Source organism: Thunnus thynnus, chromosome 15 (assembly GCF_963924715.1).
Source record: "Thunnus thynnus chromosome 15, fThuThy2.1, whole genome shotgun sequence".
In the NCBI taxonomy this organism is placed as follows: Eukaryota; Metazoa; Chordata; class Actinopteri; order Scombriformes; family Scombridae; genus Thunnus; species Thunnus thynnus.
In genome coordinates this window covers 4,825,031-4,845,648 of record NC_089531.1, presented here as the reverse complement: position 1 = coordinate 4,845,648, position 20,618 = coordinate 4,825,031, and the positions used below count along the sequence as shown (strand labels likewise).

Sequence of the window (20,618 nt, the reverse complement as noted above, 5' to 3'; positions counted from 1 at the left end):
CATGATTGCTTAGGATTTAACTGAACCGAACAAACTGAACAAACTGTATTTTGTTGAGCCCTTCAAATGGACAAACATCAAAAAATACTAAAAACACCACAAACAAAAGCTGGTTGGTTTAAGAAAGTTGACTGGAAATGACTTTAAATGCAGCTCATTGTCTCTTTCTCTTAGATTATGTGCATATTCTGGCTGTTAATAGTTATGAAAGAACCAAAAAATCCTGCACAAAATCCATCACTTGAACTTTCTTAACCATAAATTAGCCATTAGGGATGCACGATATTGGATTTTTTGTCGATATCCGATATGCCGATATTTCCATCTCATTGTGGCCGATTGCCGATGCCGGTACTGATATATGCACATATTTTTTTCCAGCTGGCTGAGGAGACTATTACACATGCAATCATTGATTGTGACAAGTATGATTAAGACAGACAATATATGAAGGAAGACTGGAGTTCAGTAGCTCAGCGTTAAACTTTAATGAACCTGCCGAGCAGGTGGAGCAGTAGAGTTTTCCTTGAGTTTATTAGACAGAAAGGATTAATGTGTAGGATTTAATCTTTGGTCCACACTCCAGAGCAGAAGATGGCGGTAATGCACCTAATACGCTGGTTGCCAACCGCCGTTACAAACCAAAAAGAAGATTTTTTTTTCCAAACAGAGTGGTACATCCTGTCCGCCGAGGTGTTACCTATCTGTGCAGCCGAACATAGCAGCTCTTCCTCGGACTATTTTACCCTGACGGTCCCGGTGCTTCCTCCGGTTGGATCCACACGGAGAGCGCGGGGGCTAACATTAGCTGAGAGGCTAGCGGAGCGTTAGCGGCAGCACGGCCGGAGGGAAGCACAGCCAGAAGAAGCAGCTGGTCTGACGGGCAGCTGAGTGAAGTGCAGCCTGCGGAGTAAGCACCGAGACCGTCAGGGTGAAACAGTCCATGGAGGGAAGCACAGTTATGCAGCAGAGGAGAAGGCAACAAATCAGCCTCTCTTAATCATCGTCATTATATCGGCCGATACCGATGACGTGCCGATAATATCAGGCATCCCTACTAGCCATGTATCATTAGGTCAGTTAGCTAGTGTTAGCATAGCAAGTCATGGTTACAGTAGCTAGACCTGAACAAACAAGGAGCCTGGTTCACTGGTCCTGCTGTGTCTCAGTTTGACTGGTAAAAAGGTGTTTTCTTGTGGTTTATTTAAATAAAACTGGTAATAAAGACAGGAGAGCTGTGCTGTGTTCAATGACGGTAATGGAGATGATTGGCGGTATTGTTACCATCAGAATGTTTCATTATAGTATATAAGCTAGTAAAAACAGTATAATAGTACATCTCTAATTCAGTATACTGGTCTTCCTAATTACAACAAAACACAAATATTTGGAAAGTTTTAATTTAAGTTCTCAAAATCCTGCAATCTGTTGTCAGTAAACGGCAACTCATTTCTGTTTACTAGTACAGACAGTCTATAATGAGTCCAGATTTCTCTGCTATTTATCATAAACAGACAGTTCAGGGGGTTTTTTTTCAGACATTTGGCTTCCTGTGTGAAGAAGTGCACACACACAAACACACGACACCAGATTCTATTATGGGGATATGGGGCAAAGTCTACAGGAAGTCGGTTATTAGTGACACCGGGAGGTTAGGAGTACATGTATATACTACTGTTGCCTTGAGCAGTTTTCACTACAGCGTCTCCAATGCTTGATTAAACTTGAAATTCTGCTTTACTGCGGGACCTATAGCACATATACTAGTTCACACAAACACACACACTCATAAATATGTGTGTGTGTGTGTATATATATAAAACATCAGCTGACAGAGGAGATGGGAGCAGCCGTGATCTGACTTTGATAAAAAGAGAGCAGGCGACATGACAGCTGCCATATGGACTCTTCTGACAGAAGGACAGAGGCAAGAGAGACCACAGATGTGTGTGTGTGTGTGTGTGTGTGTGTGTGTGTGTGTGTGTGTGTGTGTGTGTTTTCTGTTTACAGAATGAGGCCTGCAGCTCCAGGAATGGGAGGGGCTCAGTACTACTGTCAGGGAAAAAATCTCCTCCAACATCGACTGTATTTAAACTATGTGACCATAAACTACATATACTGAGCAACTTTCTTGACCTTTGGCCTCTGTGATGATACCAAGCAACTACTGTTACTGTATAAGAAAAGGTTGGAGTCCTTTTGGAGTCCTTTTCCAGGACCTTCAACTCGCTCAGAGGCCGTCCTTATTACACTACTTTAGGTGCAACAAAATTCAGATGGCGGCCAGCTTCACCACCCAGATAGCGTATGGAATTGGGCCACTTCAGGCGGTCTTCTTCTGGCCTGGACAGAATGGATGTGAGCCTGAAATGGCCCACATGTAAAATAGCAAATATCCCCCATGAAATGTGGGCGTTTTCTGGTAAAGATGTGGTGCTCTCAGGTATGTGTTTTATGGATGTGGGCCAGTTCTGGTTTATCTGGCTTGCTTGTGATCTAGATCTGGGAAACAGAAGCGGACCGCCCAAGTACCATCATTCCACGCGGTATGTGGGCCGGATGAAAGTGCCGAAAGTGTCGGGTGTTCTCAACCCACCCTGATCTGGGCCGCAGCAATTTCGGCGGCTCACGTTACCGCAGTAAACGATGATGACAGGTGAGATTTTATTTGAGTGGCATTTCACAAATGCCAGATTGGGAGCAGCCTCTCCTCTTCCACTCAGTGTACAGCCTGTGCGTTGCACATTTTAATGTAGGTTGAGATAAAAAAACCATGGCGTCACAAAAAGCCATCATGAGGAAGATAATCCAGCTCAAGTTCAGCCACCGTTCTCAACCCACCTTCTCCTTCGCCAGTTTCTCCTCAACAAGTGCCGAGTAGTAACGACACTACTGCTAATTCAGCAGCATGTGACTTATCGCTTCGTCCCTGCTCTCCTTCAGAACTGACTGAATCGTTGGACTATAATGAAATAATTTCAGTGTTCAACACAAAGCCTCGCCGTCTCCTGCTGGAATCATCAAAACCTAATATACAATTTCGTCAATTAGTAGAGTAAATAAGTATTACTGTAGTAGCTTATTGCAATATTATTGTTTATTGGGTATAGTTTCTGTTGGGTGTACAATTGGATTTTATGCTGATGTTGCTGTGTCTGCCATCTGTGTGTGTGTGTGTGTGGCTGCTGTGCCAGGCTATGTTCACGTGTCATTTTTATTATCGATACTGAGAATGTTGATGCCGGTGTTACAGCGTATTCTGTTTCTGCCGCTTCTGGAGTATGTCTTTTAAACTTTATTGGGACGCTTTATTCGATAGCGTCAGAGAATTTGACGGCTGCGGTTTTGGTTCAGACTGTTTGACACATCAAGTGTCGACCAAGATTTCGTAGGTGAGCTGTAAGCACTCTACACATACCTGTATTATCTGAATGCATGGGCTCACAGGTTTTGGTTAACTGTCGAAAATGTGTCACACTATTTAAATACAATGTTTAGTAACAGTTATCTGCAATAATATGTAGTATAATAACTACATTAGCAGTGGAAATATGGCTGAAATTCCTGTTTAGGTCACAGAATCTGATGGGTCACAGAATACGGTGTAACACTATCTATCCATACACTTCATTAATGATGCTGTCTCGTCTGTCAGCTGTGTGTGTGTGTGTGTGTGTGTGTGTGTGTGTGTTATAACATTACCTCTGCTGATGTATAAGGCTTGTATGACTAAACTGTGATGCAGTCAGGCAAGTATATTTCTAATGGCCTACTTTCATTAACATATGCATTTCAGAACCTATTAAGTATGATTGGTCTTGGACGCGCTAGGCTCACCTGATTTTCTCTGTGCCCACCCACACTGTGATTTCTGCCTACACTACCAGTGTGTGTGTGTGTGTGTGTGTGTGTGTGTGTGTGTGTGTGTGTGTGTGAGTGTGTAGCTCAGCTCCACCTTCGTGCAAACAGGCACAGATGGAGAAGCAAAACTCCTGTTCTCTCCCAACCAGTTAACAGTAGAACAGTAGAAAACCCCTCTTTCTTTTCATAGCCTTGTATATTTCTTTTGCAGACATTTTTGTGAAGTACCGATAAGTGTGACAATGAATATGATGGATGAATGATGCTAGAAAAACCGTGTTTAAATGACTGTGATTGAACTTGCTCTGCATAAACTTCTACAGGCCCTGAGCCAGGGCTTGTGTCGGACTCTGGGATTAATTAATAATGGAAACAACCATTTCTTACAGCCCTACATCCGTTACACCAACGTCTATAAATCTGTTCTGTGAGGTAAACTTTGGGAAAATATCTGATATCAGATGAAGAATTGATTTATAATCAGTGTTACTGGACAATTCATTACTTACAGTAAATGGAAAGTGTTGAAACAGGACCAACTTTGTACGTCAAGTTTAGGGAAACACCCAACCGATCCATCATATTGATACTGGCTCTGATACTGAAATTATTAAGCAGATCAGGCATCAGTCAGACATTAATATGATACATTTTTCTGTTCACCTCTCTTGATTTGTTGCTTCACAATAAATTCATTTTAATGTGAGGGCAGTTGTAGATCTTTACCGTGACCAGAAGTGTTGATAATGCTACTTGCGGTTAGCTAACATTACCAAAACAACATTTTCTGCTTTTTTCAAAGGGAACATTAGCGATTTAGCACATTAGCGATTTTATTATACGTTTACAAAGCTCTACTTAGGAAATGGTTTAGAAAACTGGTGTTAGATCAAACTTTTAGCAACTGGAATTTTAAAAAACACACTATGTAATGCTATTTTATGGTTTCCTAGACAGTTTTTCTCTTCAAGGAAGATCGTCAATTGTTCAGATACCGACACATCAGTCTAACACTAATTTCAACCAGCAGTGATCAGATCTCTGCAGGTCCTCCTGGTGTTTTGTCTCACCTCTACGGTGGAAATTTATATTTATATTTCATATCCTACTTCTAGCTGCTGGTTCTAGTTCACCAGTAGGACAAGATTCAGTCTCTGGAGCAACAACATTACTACAGCTGACAATGTTAAGAAGCATCGGAGCTGCCATTTCTAAGACAAAACCTAAAAAGCTGGAAAATTTTAAACTGCAAGGTTAAGAATAATGATGAAGCTGAAAATAATAAAAAAGGACCTTTTTGCTCCCAAACAGGGACATGACCAACATAAGCGGAAGAGAAAAAATATTTGAGAACAGGATGTTCTGATTCCAAGGTTGAGGAGTCGACAGGAACTATTTCCTGAATCACAGTAACCTAAATAGCCGGGTCCTCTCTGCTGGAAAGTTCTGGGCGCTCTGCTGCTCTGACAGTCTGGCTTCACATCAGCGTGTCTCGACCCTCCGGGGGCTTTTCCAACCCGCTTCCTCAGATGTCGTAATTAAGAAGCCCCCGCTGACTAACAGCTGAACTTCTACTGGCTTTTCAGGCAATAAGATAAAAGAATAATAAATAAAAAGAGTCTGATTTCAAACGTGTGTGCACCCCGATAAAGATGTACAGTTTCCATTCATGTTTATTAAAGATGGACTGGCAGTTTATTAGTTTGACATAATCAAATATCAGACTTTTAATTCTACACTTATTACAAATTAAAGTGGCTAATAAAATGAACCACAAAGCCTTCTTATGAATGAAGAGTTTATGCAATATTTACAGCATTTTGGGAGCATTTTTCTTCCTTCGTGTGATGTTATCTCCTGTTAAAACAGGATGTAAAGGGGCCAAGGTCAGACTGTTCAAACATCGCTGTGACAGTTTTATTGGCTGGTTTTATTTTTGTTTTTATGCCTACCGGTACACAATGACGTAAAGCTTAAGATAACACTATCGTCCAGGAAGTAAGAATAATGGGATTTTCATTTCATTATGTCTGTGTTTATTAAAGGATACACGGCTTGTTATTCAGCATTAATCTAAAGAGTCAAACCTAACGTGAGAAACTGGTGTGTAGTCATGTATTATTACATGATAGAACGCTTTATCAGTACCAATTAGGAAATCATATTGTTACAACAGCCGAAACTACACAGAAAGAAAAAACTTAACCTTTATTATATCTTCCAGCCCCGCCGACAACCCGTCTGTCGTCCTGTCTTCCTATACATGCCTGTATGTGCTGCTGGTTTACACGCCTGTGTGGCTGGCGAGGTATCTGTCTGTCTGACTGCATATATACAGTACCGCTGCTGGTCTCACTCTGTCTTCCTGCTGAGTCTGGCCATTTGTCTTGCTGTGCACTACACACACACACACACACATGTATGGATTTGTCTCCTTGCCAACAGAATCTGCTAGAATAACATGCTGTACTATAGGGTGTAGTACTATAGCTGTGGCATATCTCCATACTGCATTTAATTAGTATACAGTATGAACGGCTACAATTAATGATTGTTTTCATTATTGATTAATCTGACAGTTATTTCCTTGATTAATCAATTAATCTTTTGGTTTATAAAATGTTAGAAAATCTCACATTTTTTAAAGCCCTCCATGATGCCTTCAATTAGCTTGTTGCGTCTGAGCAACAGTCAGTAAATGAAAAACAGCAAATCCTTGCATTTAAGAAGCTGAAACCAAAGAATTTGGGGTATTTTTGCTTGAAAAATGACTACAACGATTTATTGATTGGTAGCCTCTTCACATCCACCCTTTTATTGGGGAATTTTTCGCCCATTTGGCATACACAAATGGAAAAGCTTATAACAGATAAGTGTAAGGCCAAAATGCATGTATTAGGCTTCATTTGAAAAGTAACATCCTCTAGTTTCTGGATATGTGCTTGTTTAGCATGTTGCTACAACGCAACCAAAACTACATCAGTTCAAATATGTTTTTGGTCCTTGTCTATAATGAGTCACATTTGAATAACAATAACTAGGACGTGCTTTATGCCAGAACTATGCAAATCATCACATACCTTCTACATCTTGTCAACCTGTAGGCCTGTATCATTCCAGACCTCTAGGCCAAACCTAAGGGGAGCAAATTTTTACTTTGTGGTGTCCCCAAACCTCTCCAAAACATCTCCAAGTGGCTAAATTGTGCCAATTGCTTTTACTCATTACTGCGTGATGCTAAGCCGTTAACTTCAGCAGGTTGCCGGCGAATAGTTGGAAATAAATGTTCAGTTAGTCAATCGACTGATCGATTAATGGACTGATTGTTGCAGCACTAACAGTATAAATGTTTTATATTATACTTGTACATTACTGTTTTGTGGAGGTGGGTGATATGATGACATATAGGATGAGATGTTATAAATGTATGTAGAGATGTTGTCGTACCGTTGATAATGTGATGTACTAGACCCTTGTGGACAATGTTACAGTTCAATGAGGAAGACTTGCTTTATGGTAATATTGGACTTTTATGTGATTCTAGCATCAATGTGGAGAAATGCTTTGATTTGTCAAGTATCTCATTTTCTGAATTAGCTAAAAACATCCTTTCCAGTGTGGTTATTTTATCCATTAAAAATGATTTTCCAGGAAATGTACTACACCTCATTATTGATATATGATCAAAATTACATATACCAAGGATTTATCACCTACTGTTCTGTACTAACAGGAACACTTCCGACACATGCAAATGTCAATCAAACTGTGACTTTGTAAAGCTGTTGCCCATTACCCAGAAGCTAAATGTTTTCCAAAAGATATACTTTTTTGTTCGTTGTTGTTTCTGGAGATCTTCCTAGAGGTGTTTCACCAGCATCCACCGTTTGTTTTAACTTTTTGCAGTTATGAGTAGCTCCTTCATTTCCTTTGTGCACTGCCCAAAAACACTGACTGTATACTGACATCTCTGAGTGAACACATACTCAAAACCTGACTGTACGTTATGTAATGTGATGTTTCAGTAGATCCATTATCTTGATTTTCAAACATTATAAAATTATTGCTACCTTTTTTAATGGCTGCCCCCTTTCTAATCTTAATTATATCAGCTGCAATAAATCCAAAGAAAATCAACTTCAATTGCAGTTATTTTGAGCACGGTGTGTTACAAAACCTAAACGTATGAGTAATACTTCCCTGAGTGATTCAAACATTGAGAGACGTGGTCCCAGTCTGTCAACTCGCTGCCATATTGTGCTTCAATCACAAGGAACCTGACAACCTGTAGTTCACAAAGCACATATGGAACATTTGCCCCCCTTGATTACACAGTTATTGAAGTTATGTAAATGTTTGAGTCTTGGTAGCGGATCAAACACAAATATTTTCAAGCAATAAGTAACCTTATTAATCACTAAATTTTTTTTTTTTTTTCTCCCACCAGTTAAATCTGCCAGTATCTGTGTAACAGATTATGACATATTACAGCTGGATGACGTCCAGTGTGTCAAACTTTTATGGAGTTGTGTTGTGATGATGTTATGTCACATTATCGTTTTACTAAATCAATGATTAGAAGCAAATTGTGATTAAAAGCCAACAAAATGAGCTATTCAAGTTGAGTTTTTTTTTAATTTGTAGTGAGTGTGGTACTGGAAACCATTAGTCCATTAAACAATTAGTTGATTGAGAGAAAATAAATTGACTAATCAACTAATTAATCAAGTAAAAATGCCTTTCATTCAAAAAACATTCACTGTTTACGGCCCCTAAAATGTGAATATTTGCTGTTTTTCTTTTTTAAATTGCACATATTTTGGTTTTGCGCAGTTAGTCAGGCAAAACAAGAAATTTGAAGACATCCAATTGGATTCTGGGACCATTAAAAAAAACATTTTATAGACCAAACAATTGATGAATTTCTAAAAAAAAAAAGGTAATCAGCGAGTCAGACACAGCCCTAAGAGAGTGTCTGATGTAATGCATAACAGCAGAACACTGTTTGTTTGTTTATGCTATGTTGACACTGGGAAAATATATATTTTAACACTCATTTCAACCATATTACCTTCACACATGCCGGTACACCGTATATGTGCCTGTGTATCTGTCTCACTGCCTGCATGACTTTCCCCTCGCAGGAACACATGAGCTTTAAAGACACAGAAGCTCCCTGACAGCCAGTGAGTTAGTGCAGCAGAGGCCCCCCCCCCACCACCACCACCCCCCCGTAACACACACACACACACACACACACACATTATCTCTCCTCACTCCATCCCTCCATCCATTCACTCCCTCCCTCTCTGGCAGTGCGTGGGCTGAAGCGTCTCTCTCAGAATAGCACTGCAGCAATGAAAAGAGAGAAAGCAGAAAACAAGGGGAGGAAAAAAAAAACACACACAAAAAAAAGACACATTCTCCCCGTTGTTACTATCCGGATTTTTTGTTTGTTTGTTTGTTTGTTTGTCCCATGTGCCTTACTGGTGTGTTTTGATATGAATCTACACTCTCTATCTCCTCTTCCTCATTCACTATCTTCACTCCACCTTCACTCTCTTCTCCTCAGCCTCATTTCTCATCCTTCTCTTCCTCTTTTCCCTCATCTTCTCTCCTCTCTTTCTCTCTTTTTTACACCCCATTCTCAAGCTTTCTCTCCTTCCTCTCATCTCTATTCACCCCCTCCCTCCATCCCTCCGACTCTGAAACATGCTGGGAAATGTGCCAGTGCATAAGGGCATGTAGCAGCAGTAGCAGCAACAGTATGGCTCTGTATTCTAATATGGACTGGGGCGAAGCTGGCAGAGCCGTCACTGCTGTGAACTCTGTCCATAAAGGTCAATGCACTGCCCTTGGTCCTGACACAGTGATGCGGCGGTGGAATAAAAACTGGGTTTAAAAATAAAAATCCATTAATGTAGCCTAGTTTTTAAATGATAGTGCAGAGAGGAGTATTATAGAAGAGCCATGCGTCCATTAACACTCATCAGAATGACACTACATTATGTTGTAACGATTTACTTCATCCACAGTTGAGTAATCGGAGGGGGGGGGGGGGGTTGATGGGTTGAGCCGCCAAGTGTGACAAAAAATATTACATCTTGACCGACACAAACAAAGCACACGAGGTCCGTTATTTAGTGAGTTTGGGGTGTTTTTGTCATTTTGCAGCCAGTTAATGTAAAGTACATGACCTTCATAACGCTTTAATAAACTTCAGTTCATAACTCGCACGTAAAACTTTCCCGACTCTACCAGGAACAGGTCAAAATAAAGAAACAACACCAAAACTACTAGCATCATATGTCTGAGTACAGAGACAATGAACAATATGACATTAATTATGAGGGGAACTGAAGCCCGACTTTGTTTGTTAAAACAGATACTAGGCCTACGGCTGATAATAATTTGTTGAACAGATCAGTTATTTAGTCTATAAGGAAGAAAATGAATAATGACAATTTATAAAAGCTAAAAAGTGCTTGTTTTTTTTTCTAAAAAACAGTCCAAAACTTGAGGCTACTTAATTTAAGATTATATAAAACAAAAAAGAGCAGATAATTTTCACATTTAAGAAACTAAAACTAGCAAATGTTTGTCATTTTATTTATTTTAATTTGTTTGATAATTTTATTTCAATTATCAAAAACCTTGTCAATTAATTTTCTGTTTATTGGGTTAGGGTTAGGGGTTAGGACTAGGGTTAGGGTGAGGGTTAGGGTTAGGGTTAGGGCCAGGGTTAGGGTTAGGGTGAGGGTGAGGGTTAGGGCCAGGATTAGGGTTAGGGCCACGGTTAGGGTTAGGGTGAGGGTTAGGGCCACGATTAGGGTTAGGGTGAGGGTTAGGGCCACGGTTAGGGTTAGGGCCAGGATTAGGGTTAGGGGTTAGGACTAGGGTTAGGGTTAGGGTTAGGGCCAGGGTTAGGGTTAGGGTTAGGGTTAGGGCCAGGATTAGGGTTAGGACTAGGGTTAGGGTGAGGGTAAGGGTTAGGGCCAGGGTTAGGGTTAGGGTTAGGGCCACGGTTAGGGTTAGGGCCAGGATTAGGGTTAGGGGTTAGGACTAGGGTTAGGGTTAGGGTTAGGGTAAGGGTTAGGGTTAGGGTTAGGGTTAGGGTTAGGGGTTAGGGGTTAGGGTTAGGGCCACGGTCAGGGTTAGGGCCAGGGTTAGGGTTAGGGCCAGGATTAGGGTTAGGACTAGGGTTAGGGTTAGGGCCAGGGTTAGGGTTAGGGCCACGGTTAGGGTTAGGGCCAGGGTTAGGGTTAGGGCCAGAGTTAGGGTTAGGGTTAGGGTTAGGGCTACGGTTAGGGTTAGGGTTAGGGCCACGGTCAGGGCCAGGGTCAGGGTTAGGGTTAGGGCCACGGTTAGGGTTAGGGCCAGGGTTAGGGTTAGAGTTAGGGGTTAGGGTTATAGGTCATAACCTAACCCTAACCCTAACCATTGCTCAAATGATGAATGAACTATTCACTACTTATTCTGCGTTAATCTCAATCAATCTGAACACGTTTCTAATGACGTTTAAGCACTCATAAAGTAAGATGAGTGGAGATCTTATCACCTGCAGATGGCCTCCATAGATGTTAAAATGAGAACATGGTCACATGACAGGACGGATCATCTGTAATGAATTTTCATCACTAAGGAAAAACCTGTGACCTCAGTCGATGAGTAAAGTCTGATGAATCAGAGCGTCTCCACAAAGACGAAGAACAGCTGATCTGATCTCACTCAGTATTATAATAGATTTAAGCCTGAAACTTCCTGAAACTTCACCTCCTGCAGTACAACTCTCACTTCCCACTTATATAAGTTTTAAGTTTATTTATATCACACTTTAAAAAGCAAACATACATACATGTCTACACATACAAGCATCAGGACATATACTGTATGTGAATAACAGATGTTGGGAAAATGAAGTAAGATTCAAATAGAAACAAGTTTAAATACAATTTAAAACCCAAGAAATCATATAGAAATAAAAACATGTTAAACACAATTAAAAGCCAGAGAGTAAAAGTGGGTCTTAAGCTGCATCTTAAAAGCATCAACAGACTCAGTCTGTCTAACAGCCTCCGGCAGGTTGTTCCAGGGTCGAAGAGCTGCTACAGAAAAAGCTTGTCTCCGGCCTATTTTCTCCACAAACGGGGCATTTTGAAGTTTATCCAGCCAGAGTAAGGATGCAAGGATCAGGGCAGGGCACAAAATTAGCACCAGAAACCAGCTAAAATATGCAAGTGGCTGATAAGTTTGCTTCGCCAGCCAAAAAAACACTGGTAATCTAATGAGTGGCTGGTAAAATTTTAACATTCACTTGTTATTTGGCTGGTGGACGAAAAAAGTTAATTCTGCATCCTGGACAGAGGTGATGTGGTCTCATTTCTTAGACGTTGCAGCAGCGTTTTGAGTTAGCTGTAAATGGGAACTGGTATCCTGAGAGACGCCTCCATAGAGGGAGATACAGTAGTCTAGCCTGGATGATATTAGTGCATGAATGACTCTTTCTAGGTCAAAGGCTGAGAGGAAATGCCTGATTTCGGAGATGGTTCTGAGTCGGAAGAAGCTGGATCTGACAACAGAGTTTAACTGCCTGTTGAAATTTAGATCGCCATCAAATATAATACCCAGGTTTGTTAGCATGTGGTCGTACAGTCAGGTCAGAGATGGTATTCTGTGATTTAACAGCGATCTACTTAGATGGTTGTTGAGTTTGGGAACACCTGTACAAATACTCTGATGAGTATGTCAGACTCCCTAAACAACAAGCTAGAGATTTAGTTGTTACAGTACTGTAGACGTATATAAGAAAATACAACACACTCTGACCTTGTGTCGCAGCGTTTAAGTCATCATCTCGACTTTCAGAGCAACATGAGTGGTAAAGTTTGTTCATTTTTCACGGATCTGAACTTGTGACAGTTCAAGAACACCACTGCTTTTATCTTGGTGTGGTCCAACTGGCCCACTTCTCAATAGTTCCTCCCTGCGTAAACATCCTGCCCCAATTCCTGAAGTCAGGGACCATCGACATACCATTTCCTGACATCCAGGGACTTGCAGTGTTTAGGGTTGGTGTGAACAGAAATTTTTTTTTTTTAAAAAAGACAGTTGACAGGAAACAGTTAATTTATATCACTTTGTCTGATCACAGGAACTGATGATCCTGACAAATATGACCTGAATTTATGAAGTTGATGAACTAATATCCTTATGTATTAATGTCAATATTAAAATTAGGATTATACTGATTAATTTATCCTTATAACACAACACACCAGCCGAATTACTCAGCCCGCCTCCACACACACACACACACACACACACACACACACACACACAATGGGAGTGATAACAGTACCAGCAGGTGTGTTAGTAACAGAGAATATAAAGAATAACATTTTGCTGGTTTAGTGTGAATTTAGAGAACTTTTGTGAACTGGTTTATTTATTACTGTGATTTTTTTTAGATGTATCTATGATTTATCTTAATATTTACAGTCAGTTCAATAGTTGACGCTGATTCATTATGATGGATGAACCATTTATTCTCCTGCACAACACAGAAGAAGGCATTTACTCATTTTCTACCTCGCTGAAAGTAGCGATGTGAAGTTAAGAGAAGCCAGACAAAGAGAAAATATATATATTTCATTGTGGTTACTTAACTTAAGTGTCTCTGCTTGTGCTGAATAAAATAACAGAAGTGGATTTCAGTCTCAGATACTCAATTATTTGTTGCCTGACTTTTGAGCAGTCAGCCCCGGTGAGTTTGAAGATTTATGGCTGAATAAAAGTTAAGAGTTAAGAGCGCCGGGATCCATGATATGTTTACTAATTTATAAAAAATACTATACGAATACCAAGCAGGGTCGATGTGGATGGGAAACAACGGAGAGCAGTCTTCCCATAGCAGCTCCGCTCCCCCAAAAATGTGAATTCTGACAAACCAAATCTGACTATTTACATAAGCATAAATAAAGCACAAGGTTACACTGCAATAAAATCAAACTCTAAATAAACAATAAACACAAAAATAATACAGTGAAATGTGTTTTAAAGAGCAACTATGAGGAATAAGTGTTTCATCAATCAGCAAAGATTTCATCAAAACTAAGAGGGTGACACGTGTCAAAGAGTTATTGTGCGATATGTAAATGTTGTTATTGATTGCATCATGCGCTCTCGGCGTATTACACTACATGCTCTCATCATAACTGTGAAGCAGATAATGACAGTCACTGTGAATGGTGGGGGGGGGGATACTGTGAGACATCACACAAATATCACGTGGATTTATTTGCTGTTATTCCCGACGGGCCGGCCTGAGAAACCACTCTGAATATTTCTTTCAGAAAAGATTATCAACTGTATAATTAGTCAATCCGATCCAGGCGATAATTATTCCCTTTTGCCGTGGAAAAGGAGCGGTGTCATTTTTTGCAAGTGACAGCTTCAGAAGGCGTAAATTAAACATAATGTTTTGCTGTCACGTACGTGCAGCAGTGGGACATCGCCGCGCCGCTCCATCTGTTGAAGGTGGTTTGATACGACTGAGAAAGAGAGAGGAAAAAAAAAAAAGGAGAGAGAGCCGCACCTCCCTCACAGCCAAACTAGAAGGTGTCAGTCCGGCGAGCGGCTTCTCATCATAGCGCCAGTCGCTCACCACTCCAGGCCTGAGTGTTATATGACTAACCGCTTGCTAAATCATCATTTCTTTAGTTTGAGCAGTGTCACTCGGCGGCCCGTTCTGCTTTTTTTTTCTGCTCAGACGGCGACACCGGCGAGAGGAATCCATAAAACACGTCAGCGGATGGCGAAACGCTGCTGCCGAGTGTCTTCACAGGGAAAAAAAAAGAAAAAAGAGACAAAGGAGTTGTGGGAAGATACTAAATAATGTGGTTATATGAATATAATTGAGGGGTTGCACTGTGTATGGGGAACACTGGGAGCGTCAGAGCTAAAAATGGTTTTCCTCTTGATGCTTTTTTGAGGCATTTTTTTTACACAGTCGACAGTAGAGAGCTGACAGAAAATGAGAAATTTATGAATATTGAGGAGGATTTCTTACATTTTTCATTCAGGAATGAATTAGGGCTGCTCAATATGACCTCATGATAAAATGTCACAATTACTTTGATGACAATAAATATATTTGTAACAATAACATAAAAATTACATTTTTTGGTTTAAAACAGCACTACCTTTATTCATGTCTTCTCATATCTGGTTTATTTCTGGTTTATTATGAGCTCTATTTAACTAATATATTTCTGTTAATGATATGTTATGACTATTTTTAGGTTGAAAAGCCTTGGATAGAAATCCTGTATGCCACACATCTATTTCATGTTACTTTAACCTGTTATAATGTTTTTTTGCATCGTCTCTGACAGATAAACTAATAAAAAAAATTTAAAAATTATTCTAATTAAGAATGCTGGTCCTTGGTTGTTAACAGCTATTCCCAGTTTAAATTAAAAATTGCAATATGATTAAATTTAGGTCAGCGAGGGTTCATAATCTCAGTTATTTTATAAGTTTATTGTCCAACCCTGCTGTCAAACCACCACCAGTTGATAGTAACGTTCTCTCGCTCTGAAATAACCTGCATGTAACCACAGACACGCGCCAAATTAAAATACAGTCCACATATTTTGAGGCTGCGAGAGGTTTGCATGTAAAAAAAACCAGTAGTGACGTAGACTCAGTCACCTAAATCTCAAGGAGTGAAACCATCGAAGTGTGAATAATAGGCTGTGTTCTACTTTGTCTTTGCATAAGGCATGTGATTGACTCTAAATAGCTTCCAGTCCTGCCACGCAGGCTCTGAATCTGCTGCAGTATGACTGTGTCTATATTCCCAGCTGACATCGTTGAGCCCAACCAGGTCAGCAACATGTCATCACTCAACTGGAACTTCTAATAAAGAAGTCTGCTGCATGACAAATGGGCTTTAAAAAAAAGAAAAAAAAACGTCATTTAACATTTAAAAAAAGGGACTTTAATAAGGCAAAATAACTCCTGGTGCACAATTATATCAGCTCACTTGTTAAAGGATGACTTTTCACCTTTATATAAAACATCTGATAACATAGTAAATTGTGAATGTGATCTACTTCTTACAAATCATCATCTAAAAGAAACACCTACAGGTGTCGGATCAGGCTGTTTCCACACCTGTAACCAGACACGTTACGTTTCTCACTCACATTAGTGATGCAGTGGAGGAAGAAGAAGAAGAGGAGGCACTTTACACTACAAATACAATAGTGTTCCTTCCTGAAGGTTGTTGTGTGCTGAAAATACCATCAGCCATTTGTACCCACGTCCCCGGTGATGACGTAAACACCTGAGACTCGCCGGTAAAATCCCCCAACATCCGGGGGGGTGGGGAGTGTGGGGGGGGGGGGGGGGGGGGGGGTAGTCAAGGCCATTTTTTTTTCTATGTACGCAGACCATTTCCAGCTCGTTCTCTGGGGGGACACTGAAAGCCTGACCACCGCTGCTGATCACATTAATCACCGCTGACTCATAATAATACAACCATGATGGATGGTGAAGCTGCAGACGATCCGCCTCCTCCAACACATCAGGGGAAAGAGCACAGAGGGTCCGAGACAGCCAGCTAAAGTCACCCATCATGCGACAAGGGGGGACAGGAAGTTCACATCCTAAAACTGGACAGTAAAGCTCTGCAACTGGGGTAAATATCCCATGAAATACACTACTACCCCCCCCCTCTGATCCTCTGACACTGTTATATCATCCATCTGTGATGTGCAATGCTTTTGTCATCAAGTCGGTGTACCCGCTTTCTCATCTGCTTCTACTTCACTCAGTGATTCCCTGCATTTTTTTTTTTTTTTTTCCAGAATGCCTTTCAGCAGCCCCCAGAGAGTGGGCGTCAACTTGTTGATTTCACTCAGACGTAGGCGTATATAGGCACACAAACAGTTTCAAAAGTGCGATCATCCAGCTGTAGGGGGGGTTGTACGCATCTATGATCGCAGCTATGCCCCTTACTCAAACACAGCACTGCAGTCTGGTCTACTGAGGCTACTGTGGGTGTTCACATTGCCCCCCCCCCCCCCCCACTCACCCTTCATGTAATGTTAAACGTTGGTGTAAAAAAGCTCCTCTTAGAAGAAGCTTTTTGTTGTTTTGGGATTTTGAGGAACTGACATAGAAAGTTTCCATTTATAGTTTTTTTTTATTTGATTAATCAATTACTTGGTCTACAGAAAATTTATCTACTACACTCCTGAGAATCGATTATGTCATTTATCAAGCAAAAGTGCCAACTAATCATTTATTCCTGCTTCTCAAATGCTGCTTTTCTTTGTTTTACATGGTTTTAAATGGAAAATCTTCTGGTTTTGGACAAAACAAGTGAACTGAGGACGTAAACTTGGAACTTGTAATGTGCTTTTCTTCACTATTTTATGACAAGCTGTAGACTAAACAATGAATTGATTAATTAAAAATAAATAAATTGAATATCCATGATTTCTGGACAAGCAATAAGACATCAGTTTGGGCTCTAGGAAATGGTGACGGCCATTTCTCACTATTTTCTGACATTTGAAAGACGAAACAATTCATGAATTAATTGTAAAAATAATGAAAATAATCAACAGTTGCAGCCCTACTTCAACTGCTAAAACATTTCCTGTTACCAAATTTCAGTGAGGCTGCTACAAATATCTGGATCCATTATTAAAGTTTCACATCATCCATGTTTATTGCACTGAAACGATCAGTAGATGAAACAATTAGCTGATAGAGAGAAAATTAATCACCAACTATTCTGGTTATCAAACCATTTAATCGATTAATCATTTAGTCAATTATTAAGGTAAAACATTTGCAGGTTCCAGCTTCTAAAATAAAAGGATCTGCTGCTTCTTTCAGTCTCATATGACTAGAAATTGAATATCTTTGGGTTTTAGACTGTTAATAGGCAATGTAAGACATCACATTTGGGCATTTGTCTCTATTTTCTGACATATTATAAACCAAACAATTAGATGAATAGAAAAAAATAACAACATATTAATCACAAATAAAGATAATCATCAGCTGTCGTCCTGCTTCTGTTGCTAAAACACGTCCTGCTATCAAACTCCACTGAGCCTGCTGGAAATATTTGGGTGAGATGTGAACACGTTACATCATCCGTGTTTATTTACAATAATAACACTGAGCAAAAAAAAAAGGAAGGCTTAGATATGCAAAGTCCGGCGCCAAAAGCATGTTTTTTTAATTTTTAAATGTTTAAAGCTGCATTTTAAGTTTCAATTAGTCACATTGCTGCAGGTGAAGTATCACAGCAGTATTTTTTTTTTTTTCTTTTGCGGCCAAACAGGCTAAATCTAAGTGTGTCAGTTATAGAGGATGGGTAGCGCTTCTCTAATGTACCCTCACTTTGATAACAGCGATGAGGCAGGTGTAGGTGTGCAGCTCTAAAACTCCTGGTTAAAACGCATCCTCAACCACACATGGCCCTGCAACCATATGCAAGGTGATATCATCCACAAACACGCTCCTACACAGACACCTACACGCATGCATGCCCAAAACACACACACACACACACAGACACAGACACATGCACACACAAATACACACAGTTAAGTTAGGTAAGGCTAAGCCTAGCACCTGTGAGCCAGTAGTGCAGATGGAAAGCAGTTGCTTTGCAGTGTTTCTGCATGAGCATTATGCATTAGCATTCATGAGGCAATTATGCTCGCGTTGGAGCCAGTCATAGCACTCATGTGTGTGTGTGTGTGTGAGTGAGTGTGTGTCTTCTAATGCAGCACACACACAAACAGACACACACACACACTCACACATGCATGCAAAATCACACAATTATTCCTTTTTTTTTTTCTAAGCTGCTAGGTGACTGCATGATGCTGCTGCTGCTGCATTAAGAGCATCACAGTGAGACACACAAAATGGGAGGGTTTTGTTGCATTATGCCGAGGCGTATTGTATTGTATTGTATTGTATGTATGTATGGCAGCCGGTGATGGATCAACCTCATGACAAAACCTTAACAGCTCGTTTGGCAACACTGCAGCAGCAACAACACCGAGAGAGAGAGAGAGAAAATGAAGGCAGCAAAAAATACCTGTTTTTTCCTTTTAAGCAGGGGCTCCAGAGAGAGGATGCTGATCCTATGGATGCGGCACCCGTCACCATTTTCACCCTTTATTTTGTTTTTTTTAAGAGACAGAGAAGAAAACAGAGCTTCGTATGAATTGACAGTAGAGATAACAGTTTTTCCCACCACCACCACCACAACCACCACCACCAATAAATAAACAGAGGCTCAACAATGAAGCGCAGTGCCACACATGCACCCTAGCAGTGAAAATGTGGCATCACTGACGCCTTTAAGTTAGCGGTTAATATTATCTGTCAGTAATAACAATAAAAAAAAAGAAGAAGAAGAAGCATCGGGTCGATTGAGGGTGTTATGATGTAAACTACGACACTCACAGACGCATTTTCCTCTTTACCAAATGTGACTAGCTTTGAAGTTACGCAGGGTTAACGCATGATATGTCACAATATGCAGTTTTAAACAGTGTTAAGAAAAAAAAAATTTTTTCATACCTGTTGTCTTCTTTGCCGTCTTCTCTTGGATCCTATTGTGATTCCGGGATTGTAAAAGAAAATGTGTCACCTACATTTTTCATTGTAATTCCCAGGTCTGGAAGAGGAAATTGATTAGCCGCAGTGAAGCCTCTCTCGTTGTTCCCCCCCCCACCACCACCACCACCTCTCCTCCAGTACAAAAACAATAACACAAAGGAAGCGTATAAAATCAGTGAGTAGACGCGTTTTTTAAAAAAAATGATCTTTCGAGTCTAGTCACGTTATTACAGTTTTGTCATTGCGGTGAACGTCTGAGCGCTTTCTCTCTCCCCTCCTGTGATGCTCAAAGGCTCCACGTACGGCGCTGATGCTGCTGACTCTCTCTCTCTCTCTCTCTCTCTCTCTCTCTCTCTCTGTCTCTCTCTCTCTCTCTCCGCTTCTCTGACACTAACTGCTCCCACAGAGGTCCGCTGTGCTCCGCGGCCAAGTCATTGATTGGACAATATGGCACTTGCCCACGTTTGCATTCCTCAAGTACTGGAAATGATCAACCAATCCTGGAGCAGATAGTTCTGATGGTCAGATCTGATTGGCTTAGATGCGTTCGAAACCGTTGGTAAATTCCCGAAACACGCGCTGCTTACAGTTAATGTAAATATTAATGCGCTGACCGTTTATCAAGCTAAATATTAATGCGCCGACTAAAAATGATTAGTCATCCCCTTGTTTTAGTTAAGGAACTATATTACCAGAAGCTGACACTGTGTCATAATTGACTAAAACATATATTTTAAAAACATCTGACTAACATATTTTTATTGTATATTTGCATAATAAATGTATATATTTTACGATATGCTTACATTTAATGACGGCTATCGTTGCAGTTTTCATGGTTGTTTTAGCTCGCTACTATGCTAACTTTGCTTGCTTAATCCAGTCCTTGCTTTAACCCTTTGACTTTTATCAGGGTTTATCTATATATTTTTTTTCTTTTTCTAAAATTATCCTAACTTTAAAGTAGCTTGTCCTCTTCAAGCACACAAGAAGGATTTGGACGGACTCAATGTATGGGATTAAATTTGTGTCATAATAATTTGTATGGGATTCAACTTGCGTCATAATTGAACAAAATCTCCCAAGCATCAAACAGA

General features: G+C 40.3%; 1 protein-coding gene across 1 annotated transcript in view; it reads right to left on the bottom strand.

Moving 5' to 3' along the window:
* Window positions 1-19,988, bottom strand: part of LOC137198279 (protein shisa-7-like) — a 41,208-nt gene extending 21,220 nt beyond the window's left edge. The window contains exon 1 of the mRNA XM_067611987.1: window positions 18,995-19,988. The gene's annotated coding sequence lies outside the window, so the exon portion shown is untranslated. The remainder of the gene's footprint in view (window positions 1-18,994) is intronic.
* Window positions 19,989-20,618: the final 630 nt, after the last annotated feature.